Raw genomic sequence first — 11,926 nt, forward strand, 5'->3', positions numbered from 1 at the left:
CTATTGTTGTGCCAGGCACATGGCAGCAGTGTAAGTTCCCTGTGTGGGAAGATTGAACCCCAGTTAGCATCACCCTGTTCACCTTGCTCCCTTCCCCACACTCTGACCAGACTGAGGTGCTGGTGTGCTGAGCTTGCTTCCCTGTGGCAAGATTTGAGGATTTGACTTTCTGTGGGAAACTCTGTCCCCTGCCAGTCCACATGTGCTCCTGAAGTTGGCAGCCTTAGGCTCAGGTCAGATCCTGCATTGCAGGGCAGGAGTGAAGAATTCACCCTGTCTTCAGCCTTAAGGTGTTTGTTTAAGTCACTGGACTGCTCTGCCCAAAACACAATCCTGCCCACGCCCTTGGCACAGGCCAACACACAGGGCACTCATATAAGATGCACAATGTAGATAAGGTCATGGGGGCAGAACTAGTATCTGTCTGCAGGTCTAGCCTCAGTTTCCTCATCTGAAAAATCACTATTTCTCAGCAGAACAGCTCAAATATGAGGTGTGTCAACAGGGTGCTTTACAAATACTGTGGCTATATTTGCGTAACTCAGAACATCCGCAAAACCTGTTTGATATAAGCGCACCCATGGGCATGTGTGCATGCTGTGTGTGCGTGTGTGTGTGTGTGTGTGTGTGTGTGTGTGTTAGTATAACGTGATGTGTTGAAGAATATAGTTAGGAAGACTGAGCAAGGTCTGGGTTAGTGGGAGCCCTGGGATAGACAAGCAGAGAATCTTGGATGGATTCAGAAGTCAGAGAAGACTTGGGAAATATCTGGAAAAGCCTTCTAGAAACAGTGCTTCTAGGAACAGCACCCACTCAACTTCCTCCTGGAAGCTGCTCCCTGGGGATTACAACTCAGCTGTCCCAGCTTCAACTGTGGTAGAGCCTGTGTCCCCGCCTGCAGTCAGTCTTCCCCAACCTCCCTCCCTTCTCCTCAAGGCACCCTGTGTTTTCACCTTACAATGATCTCTTTACTTCACAGTAATTTGTTTAGTTTTGGTTTTGGTTTTGAGATAAGGTCTTGCTTTATAGCTCAGACTGGCCTCAAACTCCTGATCCTCTTGCCTCAGTCTCCTGAGTACTGGGATTACAGATGTGCACCACCATGCCTACCTTATCTCTCAGTCTTACGCAGCAGACTGGACAGGAAATTAGTTCTAATTATGCTTGGTACTCCAAAGACAGGTTTCTGGCACTAGAAAAGGGGTTTTTGATTAATTAATTAATTAATTAATTAATTAACTAAACAACTTCCAACCCTAAGATAAAAGTAAAGCAGGGTCTTCCAAAGGACATTCTACAGGGCTCCAGAGAGTGCCCTGGAGCTGTAGTGTGCCTGCTTTTGTCATGCAAACAGGCAGCAGTTTAATGAAGCCCAAGACTGAGATACTTTGGATGTGAGTGTTCTCTGCTGCTTTCTCTTTGTTTCAGGGTCTCTGTCTCTAGTTCTTTATCTGTGTTTCTGCTCTGTTCCTCCATGCTTTTTATCTTCCTGCTCAGCCCTAACTCTGTCCCATAGCTTATAGCATCTAAGATATCCTAAGATGCCCTTGTAGCCCTCAAGGTTGCTTGCCCTCTGCTACCTCTTCTGCCTCCCCAGTTTCTGCTCTAGATTCTTCCATCCTGGGCCTCCCTCCCATGACCTGCACAGATTCTAAGGCCTCTATTCACCTCCCTTGGTAACTTCAAAGAGCCCTCTGGGCTCACTCTTCCTGTACTATTATGGCAATGCCTCCTTGCCTAGAATTTTTTTATGAAACATTGGAAAAGTTGAAGAAAAGAGCCAACAAGTTCCCAAATCCAGCATGGATTCTGAAGGCCCCTGACATCTGCACCCAGATCCCTTAAGGACCTGTTCAGAAGGTGTGTATGGCTTAGGGCCTCATCCTTGCTTTTGCAGGTTCAAAGATAAAATAACATGACAAGCAAAGCAGACAATTTGAAGTCAGATTTCCCAAGTTCAATCTCCCCCCGACCAAAAAAGCACGCACTTAACCAAATTCCATTCACATCTCTTCCACGTAGATCTTTATGATCTTGGATAAGTTATTTCACTCCAGTCAACCTTAATTTACTCATCCAAAGTGAGAGTAGCTTGTCTCACAAGTTGGTGCGAGAATTAAACCAGATAGCCTGTACAAAAGCCAAAAGTTACTATAAAAAGCCAGTCAGGCACAAGAGAAAATAGCTCAGATAGTAAAACTCACACTAGACTAGTTGTAGTCCAGAATGTCCATGGGTCATCAAAAGAAAAGAGATACCTGCAGACAACCCTGGTTGCTTCAACATCCTTCAGGGCAGTACATTCTCTGCCCTAAAGAATGCATAGACAGCCGGGCATTATGGCACATGTCTTTAATATCAGCATCGGGAGGCAGAGGCAGGTGGATGTCTGAGGTCGAGGCCAGCCTGGTCTACAGAGTACCAGACCAGCTGTGGCTACAGAGAGTCCTTGTCGCAAAAAAGACCAAAAACAAACAAAAAAGAATGCACAGCCGAAAGATTCCCTGGTGGACATGATATATGGTGGCTCAGCAAAGAGGCCTATTGTTTGATCTGGATGGCCACTGTCACTTGGCTACAGTTGGAACCTGATGACTCATCTGCCTTCTAGGAATTTCCTAGCCAAAATGTAGAGCAGGCCAGACTGCCCACAGCACCGGACAGCACTGGAGGCCCGTGGACAGATTCTTGCTCTCAGGTTTTGCTTTGTTCAAATCGTTCACCCATTCTACAAACTGATACTGAAGTCTTAATGAGTGTCAGGCACTGGGCTGGGTGATCAGAATGCAAAAGCAAACAAGCTAGGAACTGCCCACCAACCTCCCCACAGAGCAAATGGGTTTCAGAGAAAGACTGACAACTGAAAACGTACTTGCTGTGCTCTGTGTTGAGGCAGCAAAGGTTACAGGAATGAGCAATGCTGTCCCTGCTGTCCCTACCCTGAGCCCGGGTAAGGGCTCTGAGAGGCAGTGCCACTCACACATCCTACCCTCACCCGAGCGGCAGGCTTTCATGGCAAGTTGTCTAGCTATACCTCAATAACTCTGAGTGACCTTGGGTGTTTCCCTAGTCCTCACAAGCAATGCATCTACAAACTACCCCTTGGGTTGGGCTTGCAGACAATTCATTCTTTCATTCATTCAACAAATATTTGTTGAGTCTCTATTATGTACCAAAGCTAGTTCATTTTACCTTCCCATGGGCACTTTCATCCCAACTTCCAGCAGTGCTTTATTGAAGCACCCCTGTACTGACTCCATCACACTTCAGAGCCTGTTTTATCTTGAAGAACTAGATGGACAACTCAGGACTAGGACAGTTCAACACAAGCTGTCCTGAAAACAAGGGACCTGCATCAGGGACCTGCAAGATCATGGCAAAAACCCCACACCCAAACTGCTTTCTGAGGTTCTCCACTGGAACAGAGAGCATGAGACCCACAGCCCTGTCCCTGAAGACAGTCCATGGCCTGAGCACTGCCACTGTCTCTACTGATTCTTCCAGTGGCAGAGGTTTGCAGCTTGGAGAGCTGCTGGCCTCCAGGTCACCCTGCCTAGAATTGCTGCTATAGGACCAGCTTCTCCAACCATGGTGATCCTGGGCCCCATGTTCTCTCTGATAGTTCCCGAGCACAGTGTCCCCACTGCACTGAAGGACACAGACCAAAGCACAACTTTCACAGTGACTTAAGATCAGGTACAAAACTGGGAACCAAATCTCTACTGCAGCTCCAAGCTCCCCAAGGCCCTCAGGGCCTCCAGATACCATTCATTCCCTTCCCCCAGGGTACTTGGAGATCCACTGTTGCCCACCTCCAGATCTCCAGCTTTCAAAGCAAGAGGCTCAGAGCCTCACCCTTCAGGTGGCTTCAATGGTACCCATTGTCCAAGAGGCTGTGTGGCTTGACCCCCAGCCCCATAAGCAGAGGGCAGCAGCCCAGGGAGGAATCTGCCTAGTGCCCCTCCTCCGCTGGCTGCCTTGGGGGAGTCAGTGCGGCAGGGGCCCCACTGAATGTGACCTATTGTCTTCGGGTGGATTTAGGAAGTGCCAAGCTCCCATCAAACAGCCCTGCTCCCCAGGTAAAACAAAAAAAGGGCTGTTCATTTGGGACCTTTTCCCCTTATCTCCTTTTCCTATCTCCTTAGGCTTAGCTCTGGTGTAGTGTTCAAAAACCACTTCCCCTCTGAGCCAATCAGAAGCTGGGGCTCACCCGTGGCCCTGAGGTGAAGTTATTTATAAACGCCTCCCTGGATTATTTGAGCAGAGCCCTTTCACACACCTCAGGAACACCTCTCTGCTGCCCGCTGCCTGGACACACCTGCAGTCCTGCCCAGCCAGCTCTGCTCACCCAGAGGTAAGCCCCACCCAACCCAACCCACCACAAGGGCTGGGGGTTATCCCTGGAAGAGGGCAGGCCCCAGGGACACCTCTAGAAAAAAGATGGCAGGAACTCACCTGTCGTGGGTGGGTGCCCTCTAGCCCAGAGACACGAGCTGCCCCTCAGCCCTTCCCCTCTCTGGAGCCCACTGGGCCCCTGCTTCCCTTCAAAGACCTTAGCTGTTAGACTGAGCTTGACTGGGAGTGTACATAGGATGGTTGCTGTGCTGGAGGAGGTTGGCCATACCCAGGCAGAGTGGAGCAAAGCAGACACCCTCTGCTAGTCCTTCCAGGGAAAGAAGAGGGCCTGGGCTGTCGTGGGGCACCAGTCTTTGAAGCAGCTACCTGCACCTCTCCCTTTCAAGTCCTAGAAGCAGAGAGAGCTCAACACATCTGTCTGTCTGTGTGGCTATGTTCACCTCGTAGCCATCCTCCCTCCCTCATTTTCTTCCCTGAGCTTAGGGCACTTAGCATGGACTGTATAAACCCCTATTTGGTCCCCATTTCTCCTATGAAACTGGAAGAGATGGATGGAGAGGAAACCAAGGAGTAGGCAAGGGACAAGCTCCATCAGGCAGGTGAGAGCAGAGCCCAGGGTCCTACCTCCTTCAATGGTGCAATGTGGATGCGTCTGGGCCAGTGCAGTGGGTGAGGAGCCAGTCCTGAAGGCTCCCAGCTTCCAGTCCCCAGATTTAAGGGGTCCCAAAGCATCCTTGGACAGTGTTTCCATTCCTGGAAATTAGCCCAGAGAGTCCTCAGACTAGGCCAAGTGAATCTTTTATCATTCCAGCACCAACTCAGTTGAACTTGTCCCCACTAGGTCTGAGCACCTGGGGAACACCATGGTCTGAGGGTCACAGCTTTTAGGATGTGCTGCTTTGGAATGTCATAGTTCTCCCCACCCCAAGCAGACAAACAGAGAGAGCTCTTTCCCCCTACATGTTTCATTCATGTAGACGACCCTCCCTCAGAGGCCCCACATGGTCTGGCCAGAGGCTGCTTGGGCATCATGGAGACCAGTACATACCAGAACCACCAGGCCAGCTTTCCTGCCACCTCCCAGGGTCTCCCCTGGTCTGAGGCTCATTGTATAAAATCCTGAGGCATAGTTGGACTCTTTACCGATTAGTGTTCAAAGACTTCCAGGAGAGTGAAGCACAATGTATATTTAGTGAGAGAGTGTTAAATTATACAAAATAGTTGCCTGAGGAGCTTGACACGGATCAAGTTATGGAGAGTGAGAGAGTTATGGCTTGGAAGAGAGATAAAAAGTACTGGAGAGATGGCTCAGCAGTTAAGAACACTGGTTGTTCTTGCAGAAGACCTGGGTTCGAATCCCAGCACCCACATGGCAGCTAACAACTGTCCATAACTCCAGTTCCAGGGGATCCAATAGCCTCTTCTGACCTCTGCGGGCACTGCATGACACGGATGCACTTACCTACATGCAGGCAATACACACATACACATAAAATAAAAATAATAAAATATTTTAAAAATAATTAAATAAAATAAGCTTTCAAAAAAAAAAAAAAGTGGCCGCGTATCCTCCTCCAGAAGAGTCAGTCTTCTCAGTGCTACGTGGGGTTTTTGCCTGGATTCTTGGACCTTCCTTTGTCTCCTTGCCAGGTACCCTGATGCCCAACTGTGCCGGTATCCTTAGAAATTTCTAGGAGTCTCACCCCAAGGATTCATTAATCCTCTGGCCTTGTGCGGGTCTCATCAACATCTAGTTCCTTCTCCTAGAATTCATCCCCCACCACCCAGTCACTATTCATCGTTCCCACCAGGAGAGCAGATGGGGAGAATGGGTGTAGTGATAAGGAGTGGTGACTCTAGGGTCTCTCCCCAGCACAGGCTACAGTCCCAGAACAGTCAGAGAGTGAGCACTACAGGAACATCCTCCCTTCAAATCACACAGGAAGACATCAGCCTGGGGCTAAGAGGGAACAGAAGATTTGCCATGGGACAATAAAAGGAAAAGAGTATTTCAAAGTGCCTTAGAGGTGCACAGGCCTCTAACAGCCCCCTCCCCCTGCCAGGGACACAGTCTCCAGCTGGGACCCCAAACTTCTGTCCTATCACCAGCTCATATCTCAACCCTGGCCAGACAGAGGCTGCCTTTTCCTGGGATATCCACCCTAGATGAGGAAGGGAACCGGTTAGTCCCTGGAGCAAAGGAGACCTCAAGGTAACCTTTCTTTTCCCCAGAACATAGCCCTTGGCCAGGCAGAGATCTGTGATAAGGACTTCTGTGCTTGGCCAAGCTGGGACTGCTCCAGTGTCTAGCACCATCTGTCAAAAAAACAACTCCCCCAAGACACCCAGCCCCAGCCAGGGCTGAGGAAGGAAGTTAGTCTAGGCTACAGTGACAGGATCACCTCCAGACCTGAGAGAAGCCAATGGGTGGGCCCCTACCTTTCTGCTCCTCAGGGTCTCTCTCCTACTTAAAAGACTCCTCTTCTCACTAGTTCTAGAAATATCCTCCGTAGGGTAAGGGCCTGGGGCTAAGAGGTAGGAGAAGGAACGCTAAGAGAGGCAAAGTGAATTAGGCAGTTCTAGAGGGCAGACTAGAAAGCCAGTCCTCCAGAGTGGCAGCAGTAATAATAAGGGTGGGAATCTATTACATGCTTCCCTGGGCCAGGCACCCTACCAAGCATCACACTGAGCCTATCCCTAAACTAGCATTCTGAGGGCATCTGCAGACCTACTCAGACATAAGATAGGGAGGAGGGCCCAATGGGCTTTCTTTTTTTAAAAAAAAAAAATATTTTTAATGCGTATGTGTGTATTGCCCGTATGTATGTAAGTGAACCCATATCATACAATGCCTGCAGAGGTCAGAAGAGGGCCTTGGATCCCCTGGAACTAGAGTTATGGACAGTTGTTAGTCATCATGTGGGTGCTGGGACTCGAACCCAGGTCCTCTGCAAGAGCAGTCAGTGCTCTTAACTGCTGAGCCATCTCTCTGCCCCCTAAGCTTTCTTTTGTGTGAGCTCATTGAATGTGGTCCTCACAGAGTCCATTTGTCCCTTGTTCCCTTTCCCTTATGTCCTCAGCTGTGCAAGACCCCTAGAGTCCCCCAGGCCCAGGCTGACCACATTCCCTCCTCCACAGGGGCTTCAGAATTGCCTATGTAACCATATCTCCTACCTTCTGCTCTTCCCCCACTATCCCTCTTAAATCCCAAAGGCCCCCTCTAAGTCTCCAGTTCTTAAGGAACCCTCCTCTTTTCCTTCTCAGTGAGGGATGGACAGGGTCACCTTTTTGTTCGTCAGTATTGTCACATTTATTGCTCATCTGGCAATGAAGAGTCTAATATGGGGAGGGGGCGTTAACGCACGACTGTGGCAGCAGAGCACATGACTTTTTTCAGTGATGCTGACATCATTCATCAGACCTATGTATTTAACTCGGGATCAAACTGTCATGTTCCCTATACCTCTCTCACTGTTTTGTTCCTCTCTTACCCTACCACCCAACCCAACATCTTAATACACCCTAAGCTGTCTGAGACCCCCCCAAAGCCCATCTATAAGAGGTGAGGTTCTCCCCACCATGCTGGTTCACCCCTTTCCACCCCTCCCTTCCCCCTTTCCTCCACTGCTCCAAGGCCTGAAGGACTGAGTGGGGATGAAATGACCTTCCCTGCAATGCCAACCCCGCTTCAGCCCCTCTTCCTGGATATAGAGAGTAAGATGAAGGCATCTCCTCACTAGAAGCCAGGGCAGCCACTGAACCTGTACTTGCAACAATGTCTGTCATTGTGCTAGATAAGCTGAGGCCAGGCCAGGAGGCAGAACTTAGGCAGAGCCCTCAAGAGAAAAATACAACTCAGAAGTTTTGTCCGATCAGCTAGTGGCAACGTCCTCAGAGAGGAGGAACCAGTGCTGTCCCTGAGGTTAAGGAACTCCTTCCACCAGGAGTATTTGAGTGGTTGTCAAGGCCTACTTCAAATCCATCTGCCATTCTCCAAGGCTGTTTCCTCATGTACAAATCTTCAAGTCCCCTGCTAGACAAAACTTCCTGACTCCAACTGCTGACTTCTTTTTATAAACAGGGGGTTGTGAAAACCTGGTCCCCTGCAATGTCCTATTCCTGGAATGAAATGGGCAGAGTTCAAGAAAAGGGCAGGTGTGGGGTTGCAGGAAGCAAGGGGACTTTTTCCTTCTGTTAGCCTGTGTCACTGGAACTCCCAGTATTCAGTCCCAGGCTGCAGGGAAGCCTTGCTGAGAAAGGCAGAGACAGTGCTGAATCACCTACCTGTTGCTCTCTGAGGGATTTTCACCACCGCCGCCTCTTTCCGCCCTCCCTTTCCTGGACAGGCAGCTCAGAACGGCTGAAGCCCACAATAGTACATAAATCAGACTCCCGTGAAGAAGAGCTGTGAGGATGGAACAGTGCCTCTGAGCAAGGGTGGTCAGGACAGGTTTCAGAAAAAAAAAGAGGAGGGAAGAGGAGAAAGAATTCAAGCAAGTCTCAGGGACAGGCAGGTCTAGAAAGGCAACAATGAGTCAGAGCACCTGGGTCAAAGAGGAACATTTGAGTGATCCAAGCCTGTTTGGAGTGAACAACCTGCCTGCATGGTTCAGAGGGACCAGCTAACTGGATCATCCAACACAAGGCCAAAACAAGGAGCTTAGGTTTGGTCCTCCTGCAAACAAAGACAATCGGGTTTTCTGAGCAGGACATTATGGGCAAGTTGGAAAGGGTAGGGCTGGTGGCCAGGAAATCAGTTAGGAGGCTAGTGAACGGGTTCATAAGTGAGGTCAAACCAAGGGGTGGGGACAGGATGGAGACAGTACATGGGAGAAAAGAAGGAAGAAACCAGCAATAGGACTGATGAACACCTGAGTGTGGAGGCTGACAGGGCCTGGAGGGTGGTTGGGGGGTGGGGGACATGGAGACAAGTGACAGGGGAGGAGTGACTGGGAGGCAGAAAGATACCGCAGTGGAAATGGAAAAGCTGGTGGGGGAGCTGGAACAGTAGCACGGGATGTTGATAGCACCCCATCCCACAAATATACTAGCAGAACAGATAGATAGCCTTTGGAAATAGCCTGGGACAATCCTTCGGGGGCCGCTGCCTGCTGGATGGTACAGAAGCAAGATCTCCCACCACTTCCTCTTCCAGATGCTCTCCTTTTCTCAATCAGCTTGCCTTGAAATTTTCAGCCAGTCCTTTGTGTGTGGTCTGTTCAGTGGCCTGGGACATACCCCCCAAATCACAAGAATCTCTGAAGCCAGATTTAGCATTATGGGTTCCTCTGAGGAGTTAGGCTTCCCACTCACTGCTCCCAAAGAGTATTCCAAGCAAACAAGCTAGAAAGCTAGACCCTGGCAGACCCCAGGGAAGGTGGGAGGAAGAATGAAGTCACACCTTGCCGTGGAGGGTAAGGGCTAGAAGCTGGCAAATCATCTCTTCCAGGGAAGAAAACACCCTCCCATGTTAATAATAATAACCACTGTCTTCATCACTCACTGGGTGCCTAGGGAAGGCCAGACACTTCACAAATGAGCTCACTTAATCCTCTCAGCAACTGCCTGGTACTGTTATTATCCTCACTCACAGATGAAGAAATTATGTCTTTGAACCCTGGTCTTTCTGTCTCTAAAACTTGGGTTGATTTCCTGATGCCACTGAGAGTTTCTCCCACCTGCATGTCTGACATACCATGGTCCTTACTCAGTTGTGCTCATGTCTCCTCTAAAACCCCATGGGTTTATTCACTCAAGAAACATTTGTTAGGTCCTATGTACCAGGCAAGGAGCTGGGCAGGGGCCCAGGGGACAGGTCAGAACACCCATCTTACCTTCTGGTGGATATCATTGGGGGGTTTCACTAGTAATCCAGCCCTTACCTGTCATTGCTGAGGGCTGCCTCATTCCCTAGACCAAAGGAATGGGACACACCAGTCCAGCCTTCATCAACTTAAGCACAGCCTCCTTAACCACAGGGACTCATGTTGGCGTCCTTCTTTTCATTTTACTTAATCCCTTCTTAGCCATCACAACTACCCTGTGAAGTAAGGAGCCTACCCCACTTTGCTAATGAGGGATTTGAAGTTCAGAGAGGCAAGATCACCCTTTCTTCCTCCCCATTATAGCAGGGGAGGACTGTTGTTTCTGGACTTGTAGCTACTTCAGTATTTTCTTCCACAAAAGACAAACATCAGCCCATCCCAAGGCCCTCACCTAGGATGTCAGTAGCAAGGGTGGAGGGGGGGTGTCTTAGTTTGCTTTCTTTTTAAATATTTTTTTAAGTGTATGAGTGTATTGCTTGCATGTAGGTAGGTGCACCTGTGTTGTTCAATGCCCACAGAGGTCAGAAGAGGGCATTGGATCCCCTGGAATTGGAGTTACAGATGTTGTTAGTCACTATGTAGGTGGTGGGAATGGAGCCCAGGTCCTCTGCAAGAGCAGCTAGTGCCCTTAACTGCTGAACCATTTCTCCAGACCCTTAGTTTGCTTTCTATTGCTGTGATAAAACATTGACCAAAACCAACTTGGAGAGGAAAGGGTTTATTTCACCTTCACTTTAATTCATCATGGAGGGAAGAAAGGGCAGGAGCTCAGAGCAGGAACCAGAGACATGCTCCTCTGGCCCATGCTCAGCCTGCTTTTTTTTTTTTTTTTTTTTTTTTTTTTTTTTGCCTTTTTGAGACAGGCTCTCCCTACAGCCTCAGGTGGTCTGGAACTCATTATGTAGACCAGGCTGGCCTTTAACTCACAGAGATCTGTCTGCCTCTGCCTCTGCCTCCTGAGTGGTGGGATTAAAGGCATGTGCCTCCACACCTGGATTCAGTCTGTTTTCTTATACAACACAGGACCACCTGACCCCAAGTATCACTGCCCACAGTGATCTGGGTCCTCCCACCTCACTCAACAATTAAGAAAATGCCCCACAGACATGGCCACAGGTCAATCCAATGGAAGGAGTTTCCCAATTGAGGTTCCCTCCATCCAGGTGTGTCAAATTGACAACTGAAGCTATTCAGCACAGAGGGGTCCCCAGTCCCTCTGAAGTCTCACACCTTCAATTGCAATTCAGTCCTTTTGCCAAAATAGTTACAGTCACTCTAGACTCCCTCACAAATGGAGGTAGAGACAAATAAAAGTCCTCCATCAAAGCTACGCTATCTTTCTCCTCCACTTCCTTCCTCCTCAGAGGGCCTCTACACAGCTTTTGCCAACTAGGGGTGAGGGACAGGAGAAGGGGTCAGAGTTGGAGGAGGGTGGGGGAAAGGTTCCCTTAGGGAGTTCCTCTGGGCCCCAAGGGCCCTGGCACCAAGCTCTGCTCAGCTCAACTCCTGAAACGTTGGCAAGGTTGCGCAAAGAGAGAGGAGGAGCGAGGCACCAGTACACAAGGGTGGAGGAAAGCTAGGCACAGGAAGCTGTGGGAGAGCCACAGCAGACCATCCTGACTTCCCCAGGCACACCATTGTCCCTCCTGGGGAAACCTGTTGGTGAAGTCCTAGGCAGGAGTCTTATCCAAGAAAGGTCCTCTTGAGGTCACTTTGGTCACCACCCCCCCAACCCCCCCCACCCC

The 11,926-nt window shown here is 49.6% G+C and overlaps 1 protein-coding gene across 1 annotated transcript in view; it reads left to right on the plus strand.

The window, feature by feature from the left end:
* The first annotated feature begins 4,264 nt into the window (after window positions 1–4,264).
* Slc26a9 (solute carrier family 26 member 9) overlaps window positions 4,265–11,926 on the plus strand; it is a 26,892-nt gene continuing 19,230 nt past the window's right edge. The window contains exon 1 of the mRNA XM_008823356.1: window positions 4,265–4,354. The gene's annotated coding sequence lies outside the window, so the exon portion shown is untranslated. The remainder of the gene's footprint in view (window positions 4,355–11,926) is intronic.

Source organism: Nannospalax galili, unplaced genomic scaffold (genome assembly GCF_000622305.1).
Source record: "Nannospalax galili isolate Female #2095 unplaced genomic scaffold, S.galili_v1.0 scaffold309, whole genome shotgun sequence".
NCBI lineage: Eukaryota > Metazoa > Chordata > Mammalia > Rodentia > Spalacidae > Nannospalax > Nannospalax galili.